Source organism: Oryctolagus cuniculus, chromosome 12, assembly GCF_964237555.1.
Source record: "Oryctolagus cuniculus chromosome 12, mOryCun1.1, whole genome shotgun sequence".
NCBI lineage: Eukaryota > Metazoa > Chordata > Mammalia > Lagomorpha > Leporidae > Oryctolagus > Oryctolagus cuniculus.
The window spans coordinates 114,362,375-114,381,157 of record NC_091443.1 but is presented as its reverse complement, the minus strand read 5'-3'; the positions used below and the strand labels follow the sequence as shown (position 1 = coordinate 114,381,157).

General features: G+C 44.3%; 1 pseudogene; it reads right to left on the bottom strand.

Moving 5' to 3' along the window:
* Positions 1–12,535: 12,535 nt before the first annotated feature.
* LOC127488922 (carnosine N-methyltransferase pseudogene) lies at positions 12,536–13,316 on the bottom strand (annotated as a pseudogene).
* Positions 13,317–18,783: the final 5,467 nt, after the last annotated feature.

Sequence of the window (18,783 nt, the reverse complement as noted above, 5' to 3'; positions counted from 1 at the left end):
TTTTGTAGGCTACAAGCTGACCATTATTGAAGGTGCTGTGAGCATGTGGTAACCCTGTATTCCTAGTCTTGGTTAGCATGTGAATGGTTGTGTTTAATGTATGAAAAAATATATAGATATATATTTCTAAACCTCCAAGAAATAAATAAAGGAAACAAATTGCTTTCAAATGCTTGTGATTATTTAAATGTTTGGTAAGTAAAATAGTAGTATCATAGGCTTAATAATAGTAGCTCTGTCTCCTCATACATACATGTTATAAAAAGTTACTAGGAAATTACTGAAAACAATGGCTAGCTTTATTTAATATTATTTCTCTCTAGAGTAGAGTCTAGATCCTTTCTAAGCCAGATAAAGTACTGAAACAGTAATTACTGAACATAAGTTTATGTATTCTATTTGACATCTTGCTTCTGTATGATAAGGAGAAGCAAAATACCTTGGAGTATCTTATTGAATATGAAAAAGATAAGCTGGCGCTGCGGCTCACTAGGCTAATCCTCTGCCTTGTGGCGCTGGCACACCGGATTCTGTCCCGGTTGCCCTTCTTCCAGGCCAGCTCTCTGCTGTGGCCAGGGAGTGCAGTGGAGGATGGCCCAAGTGCTTGGGCCTTGCACCCCATGGGAGACCAGGATAAGTACCTGGCTCCTGCCATCAGATCAGCCAGGTGCGCCGGCCACAGTGCGCTGGCCGCAGCGGCCACGGCGGCCATTGGAGGGTGAACCAACGGCAAAAGGAAGACCTTTCTCTCTGTCTCCCTCTCTTACTGTCCACTCTTCCTGTCAAAAAAAAAAAAAAGATATCACATGAGGGTCCTTATTCCTCTAGAAATTACAGATTCACAAATGTATTAGTCTGCTATCAAATGCTGCTCCATGACTGCACTATAGAGTGAATGTTCATGGCTTCCTCAAATATATCTGTTGGTATATTTAGCCTGTTGTGATAGTCTTCAATACTGGGGTTCTTGGTAAGTGATATGGTCACTCTTACAACAGAACCCTATGTTTTTTTTTTTTTGTTTTTTGATGATTTTTTTTTTGACAGGCAGAGTTAGACAGTGAGAGAGAGAGACAGAGAGACAGAGAGACAGAGAAAAAGGTCTTCCTTCCATTGGTTCACTCCCCAAATGGCCACTACACCTATCTGAAGCCAGGAGCCAGGTGCTTCGTCCTGGTCTCCCATGCGGGTGCAGGGCCCAAGCACTTGGGCCATCTTCCACTGCCTTCCCGGGCCACAGCAGAGAGCTGGCCTGGAAGAGGAGCAACTGGGACAGAATCCAATGGCCCCTCTGGTACTAGAACCCCGGGGTGCCAGCACTGCAGGCGGAGGATTAGCCAAACGAGCCGCAGTGCCAGCCTAGAACCCTATGTCTTAAACATTACTTGGCTGTTTCTTCTCTGAACAGCCCTCAGCAATTTTGACAAATTATTTCAACCATAATTGTTTCCATATTTGTCAGCATGTCTTAGGAAAATAATTTATTTGAAATCACAATTAAGAATTACAGAATCAAATTGTTGCAGGAGTTTGAGTCAGTTTTTTATTTCAGGTTGGATAATGAGTGTGAGAAAAAGGAGAAGTAAAGTTTCACTGAGGAGGGGATCCAAGGGAGTGTTCCAGTAAGGTTGTGGACAACACAGCTTATTTAGCAATTGCCTGTTGATTGATCAGTCGCCTATGTTGGGGCCTGCTTTGTTGTTTTGTTTCATGTTTGCATATGTTTTCTTCAGGGGTCTGGTTTCTGGTGAATTGAGAAATGGCTTCCTTACATACATTTCAGGAAGTGGTCATTGTCTCTGACCAGGTTATCTCTCTATTGAGGTCTGATCTGGCTTCCAATACCTAGAACATTCTATACATCAAGAAAGTGGTCCTGGTCTCTGATGAGCTGAGAATGCCATCTTTCTGAGTAGAAAGAGTTGAAAGATGTTACCTCACTGATCACTATAGAAATGCCATAGTTGGAAACTGTTGCTGACAGGTTGAAAATGTGGTGGTCTGGCCGGTGCCGTGGCTCACTAGGCTAATCCTCCACCTTGCGGCACCGGCACACCGGGTTCTAGTCCCAGTTGGGGCGCCGAATTCTGTCCCAGTTGCCCCTCTTCCAGGCCAGCTCTCCGCTGTGGCCCGGGAGTGCAGTGGAGGATGGCCCAAGTCCTTGGGCCCTGCACCCCATGGGAGACCAAGATAAGCACCTGGCTCCTGCCTTCGGATCAGCACAGCATGCCGGCCGCAGTGGCCATTGGAGGGTGAACCAACAGCAAAAGGAAGACCTTTCTCTCTGTCTCTCTCTCTCTCACTGTCCACTCTGTCAAAAAAAAAAAAAAAAAAAGGCCGGCGCCGTGGCTCAATAGGCTAATCCTCCACCTTGCGGCGCCGGCACACCGGGTTCTAGTCCCGGTTGGGGCGCCGGATTCTGTCCCGGTTGCCCCTCTTCCAGGCCAGCTCTCTGCTATGGCCAGGGAGTGCAGTGGAGGATGGCCCAGGTGCTTGGGCCCTGCACCCCATGGGAGACCAGGAAAAGCACCTGGATCCTGGCTCCTGCCATCGGATCAGCGCGGTGCGCCGGCTGCAGCGGCGGCCATTGGAGGGTGAACCAACGGCAAAGGAAGACCTTTCTCTCTCTGTCTCTCTCTCTCACTGTCCACTCTGCCTGTCAAAAAAAAAAAAAAAAAAAAAAGAAAAGAAAAAAGAAAATGTGGTGGTCTGCTCCGACACCAGAACCTGGTATCTTGTAGTTATTTAAGAAAAAAGGACACTTCTATATCCCAGAACCCGTAATTTTCCTATCTTTCTGCTGGTATTTCACTTACTGCATTCTCACAAGATAGTTACTCAAGGAGCACCCCCCTGCTACCCTTACAATGCTATAGTTGATCTGCTGACTGATGTGAGATGAGAAGGCCATAGATATCCAACTGCAGCACCAGCAACAATAAGCACAAAGAAACACATAGGAACATCTGACTACAGAATTGCCCACTTTTGGCAACTGATGTTTATCTTCAGTTATTGAAACTGGAGTTAGAGAAGTATTTAACTTCATAATAGTAAATGAGAAATGGGCATATCTTTCCTATTCATAAGATTCTTTTTTCAGTTGCTGATTGAGTGTGGTGGCTGCAGCTGACCAATTCTACAATAGCTTCTCTGTGCTGAGAACTACAGGTTGCACTGGGAGGCCAAGATGTAGCCCCTCTCCTACCAACACCTCTTTTTCTGTTCTATCCTCCATGGTAGGAAGGTTTGATTGCTTCTACAACACAAAACTCAGAGATCACAACCAGTTAAATTTGTGTTTTAACTCTGGTATACTACACATAAAACATGAATGCCATGGCATTGTTCTTAACCATCATTTTTGTACTATGTCTATGATGATTAATAATTATTCTGTAAAGAATTTCGATGGTGTTCATGTTTGCAGGGAATTTTTCCCTATATTCATTATCTGGTTTTTTGGAGTTCCTTCTCCATAGACTTCTTTTATAATTCTGTTTATGTGAATTCGTTGGTAACAGTCTATGTTTCATTTGTGAGTTAAGATTCTGAGTCTCTCCTTTGTAATCTAAGTGTTTGTAATATGTGTTCATTTGTCAAAGAATCAAGTTTGATTCTGGTGATTTTTAAAAAGATGTACTTATTTAAAGGCAAAGATGGATGGGGGGTAGGGAGGGAAAGAGAGAGATATCTTTGACTTTCTGATTTAATCATCAAATCAGCACAGTAGCCTGGGAATAATCAGGCCAAAGCCAAGAGTACAGAACTCAATCAGGGTCTTCAAAATGGTGGCAAAACCCCAGGTATTTGAACGAATATCTTCTGCTTCCTATTTGCACAGCAGTGAGCTGGATGGGGAGCAAAGCAATGTGATTGTTTACTTCCCACATACTCAATACAGTTAGGTCCAGGTTTGCCGAAAGCCAGAAGCTTGAAACTCTATAGCTATATCCCACATTGGTGGCCAGGACCCAGGTTCCTGTGCCATCACATGCTTCTCTCTGTGATCACATTAGCAGAACAGGTACCAGTAGCCATAACTGTGACTAGAAACCAAGTATATGCATATGGCACTTAGGCATCCTAACTGGTTGGTATCTTAACCAATAGGCCAAATGCCTATTCCATATTGTATGTTCTTTTTAAAAACATTTCATTTATTCTATTTGAGAGGCAGAGTTACAGACAGTGAGAAGGAGAATCAGGAAAGAAAGGTCTTCCCTCCATTGGTTCACTCCCCAAATGGCTGCAATGGCCAGAGCTGCGCCAATCTGAAGCCAGGAGCCAGGAGCTTCCTCCAGGTCTCCCACATGGGTGCAGGGGCCCAAGGACTTGGGCCATCTTCCAGTGCTTTCCCAGGCCTGAGAAAGGAGCTAGATTGGCGGTGGAGCAGCCAGGACCAGAACCGGCCACCAGATGGGATGCCAGTGCTGCAGGTGGAAAGATTAACCCACTACACCACAGCACTGGCCCCTCCGTGTTATATGTTCTTAACACAGTAATTTGTATCAATATGTAATGTCCTTTTTGTCTCCTGCAATGATTTTTGTTTCTCATATAATTGTCTGATGGTAGTATAACCACACCAGTTGGATTTTTTACCTATGATACAATTCTACATTTCCTTTTCTGTCCATCACTTTGAACCTCCTTTCTATTGAATCTACAGTGATTTTATGTAGATGGTATACGGTTGGATTTAGTTTTAAAGCATTCTGATATCTGCTTTTTCATTAGAGTGTTGACACTATTTATATTGGAATAATTATGACATTACTTCTGAAATTTTACATTTGCTTTTTGTTCTCTCTTAGACTATTTTTATCTCATTTCAACCCACACAGCATTTTCTTCATTTCCTTGGATTTTGTAGTGAACACTTTTGATTCCCTTCTCATTTTCCTATTTGTACATGTTTAGGATACTTTTGTTCTTATTACCAATACTTACCTTGGCAAGATTAATATAGGAGACAAAGAAGAACATTATTGAGGAAAATTACTGGGTCAAGAAGACAATATGGGGTTTGAATTGGGCCTGTTAGTTAATGCACCAGTAAGGATGCATGCTCCAAATATGTAAAAAATCTCAAATGTATATTATGTATAACATTCTAAAATACATAGCCACTTAGCCTGAGTTGATGCCACCTGCAATAGCACACAAAGACAATGTTCCTATACGCCTCAGTCCAACCCTTTTTTTTTTCTTGGTCAAAAATAACATTATTATAACTTCTGTGCACGAACATGCTTATTTCTAATTATGTTTATGTATTTCTCTTTTAATTGTAATAAGAAATAAAAGGAAAGTATGGACAACTATAAAACCATCCTCGATTCACCATCCTCTCAAATAGAGCAGGAGCTGAGGAGGGTCGTGGTGTAGTTGGTTTTCATGGTGGCATTAAACTTTGTTCCCTCTCTACATTCAGGAAACACCTTCAGAGCAACAGGTATTTCCCAGAGTTACCTTGATCTTTTGTTTTTGTGCGCAGTCATCTGGATTCTCCAACTTTCCTTCTAACAATAAACACATGGCCACTATGCATGAATGTGCACTGGTCCTGGGGTTCTTCATACATCACACTTTTTTAAAATGCTTTGGGGGGTAGCTAGAGTGCCAATTTCAGGGGTTCCCAATGGCCAGCCTGAATCCCTTCCTCATGCAGAACAATGTGTCATTACAAGCTTCTTCTGAAACTTTTTCTCTGGAACAATGAACAGTCAAGGTGAATCCAGATCATGTACCTGTTTCATGCAACATTTGAGGGAACTACAGGTCAGGGTGGTGAAAGCCATGGCCACAAGTGACACAGCTGGCAGGCAGGCATGGTGTTCTCTAGATGGTCAGATCCTCACAACATTTTGTTTCTCATCTTATAAAATGTGAACCATTGTCTTCTTTCCTCCTTCACCAAAAGTTCATCACACCAGAGTCAGTTGGCATATACACTGGGAGGAAAAATGATCCCAAGAAAGGGTGTGTGTCACATTTGCACATGAGCTGCTGGATAGCCTGAACCACAAGGGCTCAGGCTTTAGGAAACTGCTCTCTTACTCTAGAGTTTTACACATTCTGCTTGACCCTATGGGACTGTTTGTCTTTGGCTATTCACCTTTCCAGCCTCATCATTTTCCTGCTCCCTAGTAAAATCCTTCCCTAGGCTCCCTTGTGAACCTGTTCTCCCCTTCCTAACCCTTCTTCCTCCTCCTGCCTGTCTTTGCTTATCTAGGGTTATGGCTATGAATGCCAAAATCCTGCCTTAATCTTGGAGTTTTATTTTCTGTGTGCTCATAGTATGAACATTAATTTTGTATAACTGGCCTGAACCACCAAGCGCCCATACATTTGGCCCAGCCTCATTCTCAATGTGTCTATATGGGAATTTCTGGGTAGATTTAACATCTGAACAGCTACAGTTTGTAAAGGAAATTGCTCTTCCTGGTGAACCTTGAATAGAGCAACAGGACTGAACAGTCTGATCAAGAGGGCACCCCCTCCCTTCATAGAACATGTGAGAGAACTTAGGGGCAGGGAAGTGAAAGACCTCACCCCAGTTGACACAGCTGACAGCCATTGAATTTTCCTGGTGATGGTTCCTCTCAACATTTTGGGTATGAATGTCACAAAATTTGAGCATAGGAACCATTATCTGCTTGCCTTCTTCAACAAAGATTCATTGTAACAGGGCTGGTTGGCATATAACTTAGGGATGACAAATGATTCCAAGAAGCACTGTTTTACATTTGCACATGAGCCATATGATGCCCTGAACCATGAATGCTACTGAAAGAGATACTAGGGATCTCTGGATATGTAGAAATGGGAAATGTCCCAGATGCTCCTGAGGAAGTAGGAGCATTGGATTCCCCCTTCTGGGTGTTTCCTTGGTGGAGAAGCCATTGCAGGTACATGTTTGACATTTTGTTTTTGTTTTGTTTCAGATGAATAATTCCAATTTGTATTTATCTGGAACCCAAGAGAGAAATGAGCAGAGCCAGTGTGTGCTATTGGAAGCAGGCATGAGGTGAGTTTTCCATCATCATCCACACAGCCCCTCACTCCATCCTCAGATCACCCCCAAGGTGCAGGCATCATTATCTTCACTCTGTGGGTGAGAAGCCTGAGGCTCACAGAGGTAAAGGAACTTGTTTTAGCAAAGAAGGACTCAAAACCAGGGACAAAAAATAGCCAACTTGGACTTGATATAGAAAATTTGTAATGCTGCAAATCTGCACCATCCTTTTAGGTTTCTCAACCAGAGAATACCTTGATGAAAACACATGGAAGAGCTGGCTGGTAGCATTTATAAAGGATTTACAGAGGTAGGAAGAAACTGGAGCAGAGAGCAATGGCATAGAAGGCTGTGACTGCAATCCAGACACTGGAGATGGAGCAAACAGAGTTTGGAACTAGCAAGCCTTGGTCCAGGACAGGCCTACTGGTTAACACAGTGGTTGGGATGCCCATATTTCATATTGGAACATCTGGGTTCAAGTCCAGGCACAGCTTCAGATTCTAGCTTCCTGCTAATGTGCACCCTTGGAGGCAGCAGGTCATGGGTCAAGTAGTTAGGTTCCTGCTTCCCACAGGCAAGACCTGGATGGAGTTCTTGGCTCTCAGTTTCAGCCTGGCCAAGACCTGGTAATTTCTGGCATTTGAGGAATTGGATTAGCAGACAGGAGCTTGTTTTCTCTGCCTCTCAAAAAATACATTAAAAAAAAAACCAAAACACCCACAAGACCTTGTTCTAGCCTTGTCCCTGCCATGCTTCCATTACTGCTGGGGAACCCTGAGCAAGTCACAGCCATTTCTCTGAAGCTTTGTAATTTGTCCCTAAGATGCTGATGAACTGATAATAGAAAACCCTGAGGTTCTTTCAAACTCTAAAATTGTGCCTGAGATTTATAAATTTTAATGCACTCTGAATACCATCTTGAATCCAGAAAAGAATATAGATGTAGTAATTCTTAACATAATCTTGTCAAAGTACAAAGGAATAGGCTTGATTTTAAGAATGCTTTTTTTTTTTTTTTTTTGGACAGGCAGAGTGGACAGTGAGAGAGACAGAGAGAAAGGTCTTCCTTTGCTGTTGGTTCACCCTCCAATGGCCGCTGCGCTGATCCAAAGCCAGGAGCCAGGTGCTTCTCCTGGTCTCCCATGTGGGTGCAGGGCCCAAGGACTTGGGCCATCCTCCTCTGCACTCCCGGACCACAGTATAGAGCTGGCCTGGAAGAGGAGCAACCGGGACAGAATCCAGCACTCTGACCAGGATTAGAACCAGGTGTGCCAGTGCCGCAGGCGGAGGATTAGCCTATTGAGCCATGGCGCCGGCCAAGAATGCTTTTTAAAGCAGATTACATCACAACAAGCCCATCATTTCAGCATCTTTCTGTTTTCCTTGTTTATGAATATGATTTGGACACTGGTGCTATAGCAGTGGTTGACATTAAAGTCAAATAAGAATATTATGTTTGAAACAGAGGAGAGAATTTAAGCTTATCTTTCTAAGAAATTTATGAAAATATACTTGGCAGACAGAAATTGCATTGTCATCAAATTAGTTTTCTAAGCTCAAATTTAATTAAAATGAGACACTTCTACAACTGGTTCAATCAACAGAGTGTAAAGAGATTTTGGAGGGGCCAGCACAGTGACGCAGTGGGCTAATGTCCTGGCCTGAAGCACCGACATCCCTTAAGGGCACCAATTCAAGATCTGGCTGCTCCACTTCCAATCCAGCTCTCTGCTATGGCCTGAAAGCAGTAGAAGATGGCCCAAGTCCTTGGGCCCTTGCACCCATGTGGGAGACCAGGAAGAAGCTCCTGGCTCCTGGCTTTGGATCGGTGCAGTTCTAGCCATTGCGGCCAATTGGGGAGTGAACCAGTGGTTGGAAGACCTCTCTCTATCTCTCTCTCCCCCCCCCATGTAACTCTGAATTTCAAATAAATAAATAAATCTTTTAAAAAAGAGAAATTTTGAATAGAGCACACAGGAAATAAATATAGTACCACTCGAGCAAATAACCAACACAACAGTTGCGTGTCTGCTGTTGCTGGTGATGCTTCTCAAATATCTTTAACGAATTCTGGATGAATTGGCTTCTGCTGGTGTGAAGCAGGCTCGTCATGCCTGGCTCACACTTGCAAATTTAGTTATGTAAGAACAAGAGTTCCCTCTTGGGGAAAAGACCTTAATTCATTTATCTAGGCTCCAGTTCTATAACTGACACACTTCCTATTAGGTGCCATGTCCAAAAACTGTCCCATTGAATAATTAAAGTTCCAAACCATGAACTTTTTTTCTTTTTCCCAGAATGTAAGTCCACCATTTCAGCTGTTTTCAAGACAGTGTAAGTTGTGTAAGTTGGCAACTCTTTTTTTTTTTTTTTTTTTTGGACAGGCAGAGTGGACAGTGAGAGAGAGAGACAGAGAGAAAGGTCTTCCTTTTGCTGTTGGTTCACCCTCCAATGGCCACTGCAGCTGGCACAGCACGCTGATCCGAAGCCAGGAGCCAGGTGCTTCCTCCTGGTCTCCCATGCGGGTGCAGGGCCCAAGGACCTGGGCTATCCTCCACTGCCTTCCTGGGCCACAGCAGAGAGCTGGACTGGAAGAGGAGCAACTGGGACAGAATCCGGTGCCCTGACTGGGACTAGAACCTGGTGTGCCGGTGCCGCAGGTGGAGGATTAGGCTATTAAGCCGCAGCGCCGGCCCAAACCATGAACTTTTAATGGACACTGAAACCACAGTGCTATTTAAACCCTATCAGGTTTTTTTTTTTTTTTTGTAGAATAGTTTCCTGGGTGACTTTTGTGATACCTCTCAACCAAGGGATAGGAGACGTGTATACAATTAATACTTTCCCACACATTGATTGTACGCTGCAGATAATATAAAGGGCTGATGTCAGATGCTAAGCATTCAGTCACAAACACCAAGTGGATTCATGGGGTGATTAACTGGGGACTGTTGACGGAGGCCCATGAGAATGTCACTTAAGTAAGTTAGTTGACCCTCGCAGCCTGGTAGATGATGACGAACAGTTATCAATGCATCTGGTTACATGAGATGTGTGAGGTCTGGAAAACCTTGGGGATATCAAAGTCACATAAACAACACAACCTTGATCTGACTTGCATGATCCACGCAGGGGCTAGTCATAGTTGTGAAAAGCACCAACATATCTCCCGGGATTTCTAGCTTCCCATCCTTATTAATCCTATGAGAAAGCATATTCTCACACTGGTGATTTTACCATACAGCTGTGTATGTTGGGGACCTCTTGACCAAAGGAATAAGATGCTTCTCTGAGAGTTCTTTACAACAAAGCCAAATTAATAGGAGAGATACATGAGGGAGCAACATTGTTTTCAGTTTGGTTTGTATTGACTGCATAGTCAGATACTCATGATTCATTTAAGGTGCACTCCTGTCCATGTTTGGCTTTGTCTCCACTGTGTAGCTTAGGCTAACAGTTTTGGCAAGAAGGCTCTGCATTGCTTTGCTTGGAAGGTCAGGCGGACATGCAAGAAGGGCTTGCAATCCCTTTTCACTGTATTTCTTCTGAGCAGAAGCCAGGTGAATTGGGTTGAAGTGATAGATCTTTTCCCTTAGCAGAAATTCCCACCTGGGTCTGCTCTTCTGGGAAGGGCTCAAAGCCAATTTCATGACACCAAGCACCTCCCTGTAGCTGAGGGCATTGGGTTCTAGTCACAGCTAGGGCTACAGATTGCTTTTCATGCTGATGTAGCTCACAGACAGCAGCATGTGATGGCTGAAGAACCTGGGTCCCTGCCACAAAAGTGGGAGATGTCCACCTGGTTCCAAACTATGGCCTGGCCAGGACCTGACTCTCTTGAATATTTGAGATGTGAACACTCCGTTTGCTCTGCTCTCAATTCAGCTCACTGCTGTGCAACCAGGATGCAGCATTTGATGGTTCAAATACTTGGTATTTGCTACAATTTGTAGGACACAGAAGGAGTTTTGAGCTCCTGGCTTTAGCCTGATTCTGAAATAAAACTTGATTTATGTTTTAAAGTAAGACTGCTAGGTTACAAGCACCTGAAAGCTTTTAGGCAAACAAGATAAACAGGAGTTTAGTGGCAAGAACAGGTGAAGAGAATGCAGGACATCTTGTAACCCAAGTGTTTCAGCCTGTGAGGAAGCAGGGGAGGGATCTCCATGCTAGGAAATCAATAGTTGGCTTTAACCACCCCAGGTATGCTGACCTACCAAGCTGGAAATCTTGCAAGATTGTTAACCAAGTTTCGATGTTGGTGCATGCACTTCCTGAACCCATCACTTGACTGGATGAGTGAGGTTGTTCATCACACAAATGAGTCTATGAAGCATCAGTCAACAAATGCAGGGCCATCCATGGTGAGTATGTGTCCCTAAAGAGACACACACACACATGTGTTGGCCTTCATTACTTGGCTGTGGTTTACTATACTAAACTGAATTCCAAAGACACCCAGAAATGAGGACAGGCAGGAGCCCCCATTTCACTGCTGTGGGTCCTGAGGAGCTGCCTTTGGATGAACCTTTTATGCAAGTGAGAGAGTTGTTTGGAGATGGCTGCCCATGTCTACTCTGATACCTTCTTCCTGTATTTTGGGAAATGGGCCCTGGTTGGCCCAGTGATATTTTTGGTCGTCATGGGGTGAGGGAGGAGGGATTGAGGTAAGCTTGGGGGCTCAGGCTTCAGATACAGCTCTCACCCTAGAGTTTTACTCCTTCTGCTCACCCCTCAGGAACTCTTTTCTCTTTGGTCATTTGCCTTTTCAGTCTCATCATTTTCCTGACCCCTAGTATACCCCTTCACTTGGCTCCTTTTTTACCTCTTCTCCCTTTCCAGCCCCCTTCTTCATGCCTGACTACGCATATCAAGGATTATGGCTATGGATGCAGAAACCCTGCCTTAATCTTGTTTTTATTTTTTATTTTCTGTGTGGTCATAGTATGACAGTTAATTTTACATAATGACTGGATTGGGCCACCAAGTGCCCATACCTTTGGCCTAACCTCATTCTTTCTGTGTCTACATGGGTATTTCTGGTTTGGCTTAACATCTGAACAGCTACAGCGTGCAAAGAAAATGGCCCTTCCTGGTGAGGCTTGAATAGAGCAAAAGGACAGAGCAGTCTGTAATCAAGAGGTCACACTCCTTCCTTCACTGTCTTAGATAATTGACGTCAGAATATTCTGGATAGTGTTCTAGAACTTGATGAATGACTCTCCTGCATATCCAGATTGGGAAATGGGCACACACGAAGGTTTCTGCAGCAATGTTTGATCTTTCCTTCATAGGACCTCTGCCTCCACCTCTATGTGAATATGCTCTAGTCCTGGGTGTCTTTCACATACCACACTTGTTTCAATGCCTTTGGGAGGTGGCTCAGGTGCCAGTTTCAGGGGCCTCTGTCCCTCCCACATGCACACCCGCTGTGACATTGCAGATCTTTTCTGAAACTTTTGTCTGGAAAAATGATGAACAGTCTAGATGCATGCAGATTATGTACTTTCTTCATAGAACATTTGAGGGAACTAAGGGCAAGGGATAAAGTTTATTAATTTCAGAGCATCTTTCTAGTATAAACCTCAAAGAAAAGCACAAAAGTGTCCATTCCTTTCCTTGACACTCACAACCTAGCAGAGATATTTTTCCAGACCAATCTTTCTAGTCTAGCACCATGTACCAGAATATTTGTTTTTGAAGGATCCCATATCTTGGAAAATTTAAAAAACATTTTTATAATGATTGGCTGGCAGCAGGAATCCCATCCTGCTTCGCCAGTTTCACTACAGTCTCACAAAGTGTCTCAGTATGGATTTTAACTTTCATGTGAAGTGTAGATGCTGGCGAAATCTTTCCATTCTTTCCGTATTCTCCATATCCTTTATTTCCAAACATATTTATAAAGTCGTTCACAATGGTCAGTAGCATGTCTTGATTAGGATCAGTGTAGTTTGAGATCTTGTCCAAGTTAAGATATTGAGGAAGCAGTTTCTGCTGATTAACTGGAAGTGATCAAAATTCTCTTTCTATTCAATGTGCCAGCTCTTACATTCTGGGGCCATAGTGGCTGAGAGCATTCGTGATCTTCCAGAAGTGCTAGTGCTCCATCCTGTCCTTTTCCTCCTCCATGCTGCTCAAGGCAGCAGAGGACATCGCCATGGCCGAGCCCCAGTGCAGGGTGGAGAACAGTGATTCCACCACACCACTTCCAGCACAGCTGCCGCTGCTTTCTGGCCAGCAGCCTTTGGCAGCTGAGTGGCGGGAAGCTGTGCTAAACTCCTCTGCTGCATCCCTGCCACCACCCTTGGCTTGGTGGCAGCTGCTCCGTCCTCATCTTGATGGTGCCAACATGAACCTGCTGCAAACTCAGTGCACATTTCACTCCCTGCTCTCCTCAGTGCTGCCTCCGTGCTGGAATCCCTGAGGTGCTGAGGGATCCTTGGCATTCCCCACAGGGTTAAAGGGCTACACAAGGCCTTAATAAGAGTTGGCCCAAGGCACAGTGACAGGATTTGTTCATGTACTACCAAGAAATATTTCCAAGGTCCTGTACTCTGATGTGTCATGGGCACAATTCCTGGGGCCCATGGCAGTGGAGATCTCCCCACGGCTGCAGGGGCTCTTGGATACCACTCCAAGGCTCCCCAAGGTATGGCTCGGACACCCGGCGTAAGCCTGGTGGGTCATCTCTGGGCATCAAGCTCAGCAAAGCAGAGCTGCTTCCATTCATACTCTCCCATTGGTCCCTGGACCAAAGCAGATGGGTCTAAGGAAGATGGGACAGGGCTGGGCCCAGGCACCTGAAGCCATCCTTTCTAGTCTTTGTGATCTGATTGGAGCTTAGCTGTACGACCCTGCCCACCCCGTCACTTTTGCTTTCTTGTCTGCCAGTTGCAAACTCTATTCCTGCCCTTACAGGAAAGAGAAGCTGTGCTCTAGCTTCTTCTGCAAGTAGATGCAGGACCTTGCAGTGGGCCTCAGTGAGATGCATGCGCCTAACCTCCTGTGAGCACACTTGTCATTAGACAAACATCCTGTCATCCGGTGCTTCCAAACATGAGTATTTCCTTCTCCCTGCTTGCCTTCTTCTGGCTTTGATCCATTACCTTCCTGCCCTTGAGTTCTCATTTTTGTTCTCCTAAAACAATGCCCTGGTCCCCTTTACCTCATTCCACCTCTGACTATGTAGACATGTCTCAGCACTCCCGACTTAATGGATTAGAATTCACTTGCTCTATCAAGCATTTAACACAATCATAACTAGGGTGCTGTGTTGTGGAGCAGCAGTCTGAGCAGCTGCTTGCAAAGTCAGCACCCATAAGGTCATGAATGTTAGTACCTGTAACCCCACTTCTTATCTAGCTCCCTTGGATAATGCCTGGCAAGAAAGCAGAAAATTGTCCCATTCCTTGGGTGCATGCCTCCCATGTAGGAGACCCAGATGGAGCTCCATGTCCTGGCTGCGGCTCGGCCCAACCACTGCTGCGGTGGCCATTTGGACAATGAACCAGGGGATAGAAGATATCTGTCTGTCTTTCAAGCTCTCTCCCTGTCTTCTTTCCCTGTTACTTTGCTTTTCAATGCTAACAAAAAATGTACATCTCTAAAGTTACTCACCACTAGTCTAAGCTCATGCAAAACAGGAACCCTGTTTTATTAACCACAGCATCTGTAGTGCCAGGGACATCTCTGTCCTTTCAAAAACATGTACAAATGAGAGACTTCTTTAAATATTTATTTACTTGAAAAAGTTACACAGAGAGAAGAGAGGTAGAGAGAGAGAGCGAGCTCTTACATCTGCTGGTCCACTCTCTAGTTGGCTGCAATGGCTGGAGCTGGGCCAATCTGGAGCCAGGAGTCAGGAGCTTCTTGCAGGTCTCCCATGTGGGTGCAGGGGCCCAAGGACTTGGGCCATCTTCTACTGCTTTCAGGCCATAGCAGAGAGCTGGATCAGAAGAGGAGCAGCTAGGGCTCAAACCAGTGCCCCTATGGGATACTGGCACTGCAGGGTTTGCCTTTACTTACTATTCCACAGCACTGGCCCCAAGACACATTGTTTGTAAACTTGGGTCATTGTCTGTCCCAGACTGCAGAAAATGTAGCAATAAGGACTGTGTCATACACATACCTGATGGGATGCATTCAGCCTCCCAGCCTGCATTTGTGGTCTGCCTTGTTATGCTGTCCTTAGTATGCACCATCTGATAATCCCGTCAGGTTCTCAAGTCTGTGTATTGAGTTTACAGAGTCTAGATTGTGCCTACTATTTCTGAGCCTCTTTCTGGAAGGGGTGGTATGAACTGGAATATGCACGAGGAAATAAAATTATAGCTTGTTCTTACACCTTCGTACTCTGAGGCCTATATTTTGTTTTTTACTATCTTCCCTCTTCAGTCTCTGGAGAAGCTCAATGCAGGGGACAGAGAAGTGCTTCCTGACTCTGAATAGGAGGCAGATTTGAACTTGAGCATGGCCTAATCAAGTGAGCAATGTGAAACCTTCTCAAACTGAAAAGGAAAACAAGGCATCTGCTACAGGCATCCTCACAAAATGTATATAAACTACACTTGTTACTTTTGCATGTTGATTCATGTATATGTGTTTATTTAAATGGTGTAGCAGGTAGCCCACATTCTCAGATTTCCCTCCAGTCTCTCCTCACCTGAGGAAGAGGCCAACGGTGGGGATCATGAGAGCAGTTGTGTCCACCAAGCCATTATCACTGACCCAATATTGCACCCCACTTCTCATGTGCAGGGAAATTGGGAAACTTGTCTTTCTTATTCCCTGGAGGTCTGTCCAGCTTGAAGTCACCTCCTTGTAAAATCTCAGAATGAGCTGTGGAGGGCATGCCAAGGCAGCAACACAGATCTGTCTCCCAGAGAGTCTACTCATGGTGGATGGGCCTGAGAAGCTTCTGTTTGCATGGTTTGGGATAGTACCAAGGAGATCTGTGGATGGAGACATTTTAGCAGGGTCCTCATGCTGTCTCTGGTTGACTTGAGCAGAGGGAAGTAAAGGTTGGGGATAGAAGCAGAAGGTGTAGAATATTGCATGACATGTTTAAGCCATTCTGAATTGTGGAGAGCCATCCTCCAAGATTCCGGGCCCACCGGCACCTCATCTCTCTCTTGCTTCAGTCTCCTCATGGCTCTGGGATGGACAGGAGAAAAACAACTCACTTTGCTCTTAGCAGATTACCCTCTTCATGAACTAGCTATGTACTGCAAAAGGAGAGGGGGATGAAGAAAATGGATTAAAATATTTTGACACAAAAGGATCCATAGTATCACATCATGATACCAAGAACAACATCCCACATTGTCTGCTTCCACTGATTATTTTTTAAAGATTTATTAATTTAAAAGGGACCATGACAGAGACAAAGGAACACACACACACACGGGGGGGGGGGGGGTGGGTATAAAGGGAGGGACAGGGAGGCGGGGAGGGGGAGAGAGAGTAAGGGAGGAAATGAGGGAAGTCTTCAACCCACAAGTTCAACCAGCGCTGGACAGGTAGAATCCAGAAATCAGGAATTCCATGGGGATCTCCCAGGTGGGAGCCAGGGACTCAAGTCCTTGAACCATGGTCTGCTGCCTCCCAGGGATGTTAACATGGAGTTGGCTTGGAAAGAGCATCTGGGACTTGGTCTGCCATTCTGATGTCAGGTGAGCAGCAGAAGCCTAACTTGCTATGCCACAACACCCACTCTGATTTTTCTTTGTAAAGCTTTATTTGAAAGAGATTGATTGATTGATTCAGAGACAAAGAGAAGATCTTCCATCTGTTGGTGCCCTCCCCAAATGACTGCAGTGATTGGGGCTAGGCCTATCTGATGACAGGAGATTCTTTTTTTAATTTTAATTTTTATTATTTTTTTGACAGGCAGAGTGGACAGTGAGAGACAGAGAGAAAGGCCTTCCTTTTTGCCATTGGTTCACCCTCCAATGGCCGCCGTGGCCAGCGCGCTGTGGCTGGCACATCGCGCTGATTTGAAGCCAGGAGCCAGGTGCTTCTCTTGGTCTCCCATGTGGGTGCAGGGCCCAAGCACTTGGGCCATCCTGACAGGAGATTCTTGTGTGTCTCCCACAAGGGTGCAAGGACCTAAATACTTGAGCATTCTCTGACTTGCCCAGGTGCATTGTGGAACTGGATTGGAAGTGGAGCAGCTGGAACTTGAAATGCCAAGTGGCAACATTATGCTACAGCACCAATCCCATCAATGATTTCTTTTTTTCCCAAAGACTTTCATTTAGGGAATACAAACTTCATGCATTTCATAAGTACGGCTTTAGGAATATAGTGATTGTTCCCACCATACCCACCCTCCCACCCACTCTCTCATCCCACCTCCTGCTCCCTGACCCATTCCCAGTCCCATTTTCCACTAAGGTCCATTTTCAATTAACTTTATACACAGAAGACCAGCTCTTTACTAAGTTAAGAGTTCCACAGTTTGCACCAAAAAACTGTTCCTCAACAGTTGAGACAAGGACTGTTCAAAGTCCTTTCATCTTGAAGTTAATTTCACTTCATTTTTTTAGAAACTTGATTAACTTTAAAGAAGCACTGAAGAATGATACATCTTTTTGTGAGCACCTAGACATAATTATAATACAAATCTTAGAGGTACTGCATGAGAAGTTAGTGCACAGCGACTCCTTTGTTAATTTAACAGTTGTAACTCTTATGTGTAATGTCAATGACCACCCGAGGCTCTTGACATGAGCTCCCTAGGCTATGGAAGCTTTTTGAATCCACAAACTCCATCGGTATTTAGACAAGGCCATAAGTAAAATGGAAGTCCTCTCTTGCCTTCAGAGAAAAGTACCTCCTTCTTTGATGACTACTTCTTTCCACTGAGGTCTTGCCCACCAAGGTCCTTCTTGTCAGACATTTTTTGCACAGTGTCTGGCTTTCCATGCCTGAAATGCTCTCATGGACTTTTCAGACAGACCAGGAAGACTTAAAGGGCTGATTTTTGAGGTCAGAGTGCTACTTAAAGGGATTGTCTATCATAATCTACTCAGATTCTGAGTCTGCTGTGTGAACTGCTAATCATGTTGGAACATCCATTCCTTTTTAATTCTATTACCAGACCCTTAATCCTATCCATATGATCAACTTAACACTGAAGATGATATATTTACCAACAGTTTAATGGTATTTGAGGTCCCATGGCAAGTATTTAAACTGTAAGTAAGTCCATAGGAAAGTATGCAGAACTATACAGGTTTAGAGTTAGAAACTCCACATGCTTCATAATTACAACTTTAGAAACATGGTGATTCTTCCCACTATGCCCGCCCTCATGCCCATACTCCCACCCCTCTTCCTCCTCCTCTTATTCCTACTCTTTTTACTGAGATCTATTTTCAATTGACTATATACACATATGTTAAACTCTGTTAAGAGTTTGACAAATAGTATTTAAAAAAAAAAAAAAAAAACTCCGTTCCTCAACAATCAAGACAAGGACTGTTAGTCATTGCCTCTCTTCTACAGATTTCTTTTTAGGTGTTCTATTAGTTATCACAGATCAGGGAGCACATATGGAGTTATCCCTTTGGAACTGGCTTATTTCAGTAAGTATGATGTTTTCCACATTCATTCATTTTGTTGCAAATGATCAGATTTCATTTTTATAACCACTGTGTAGTATTCCATGGTGTACATATCCCATAATTTTTTTATCCAGTCTTCAGTTGATGGGCATTTGAGTTGCTTCCATGACTTAGCTAGTGTAAACTGAG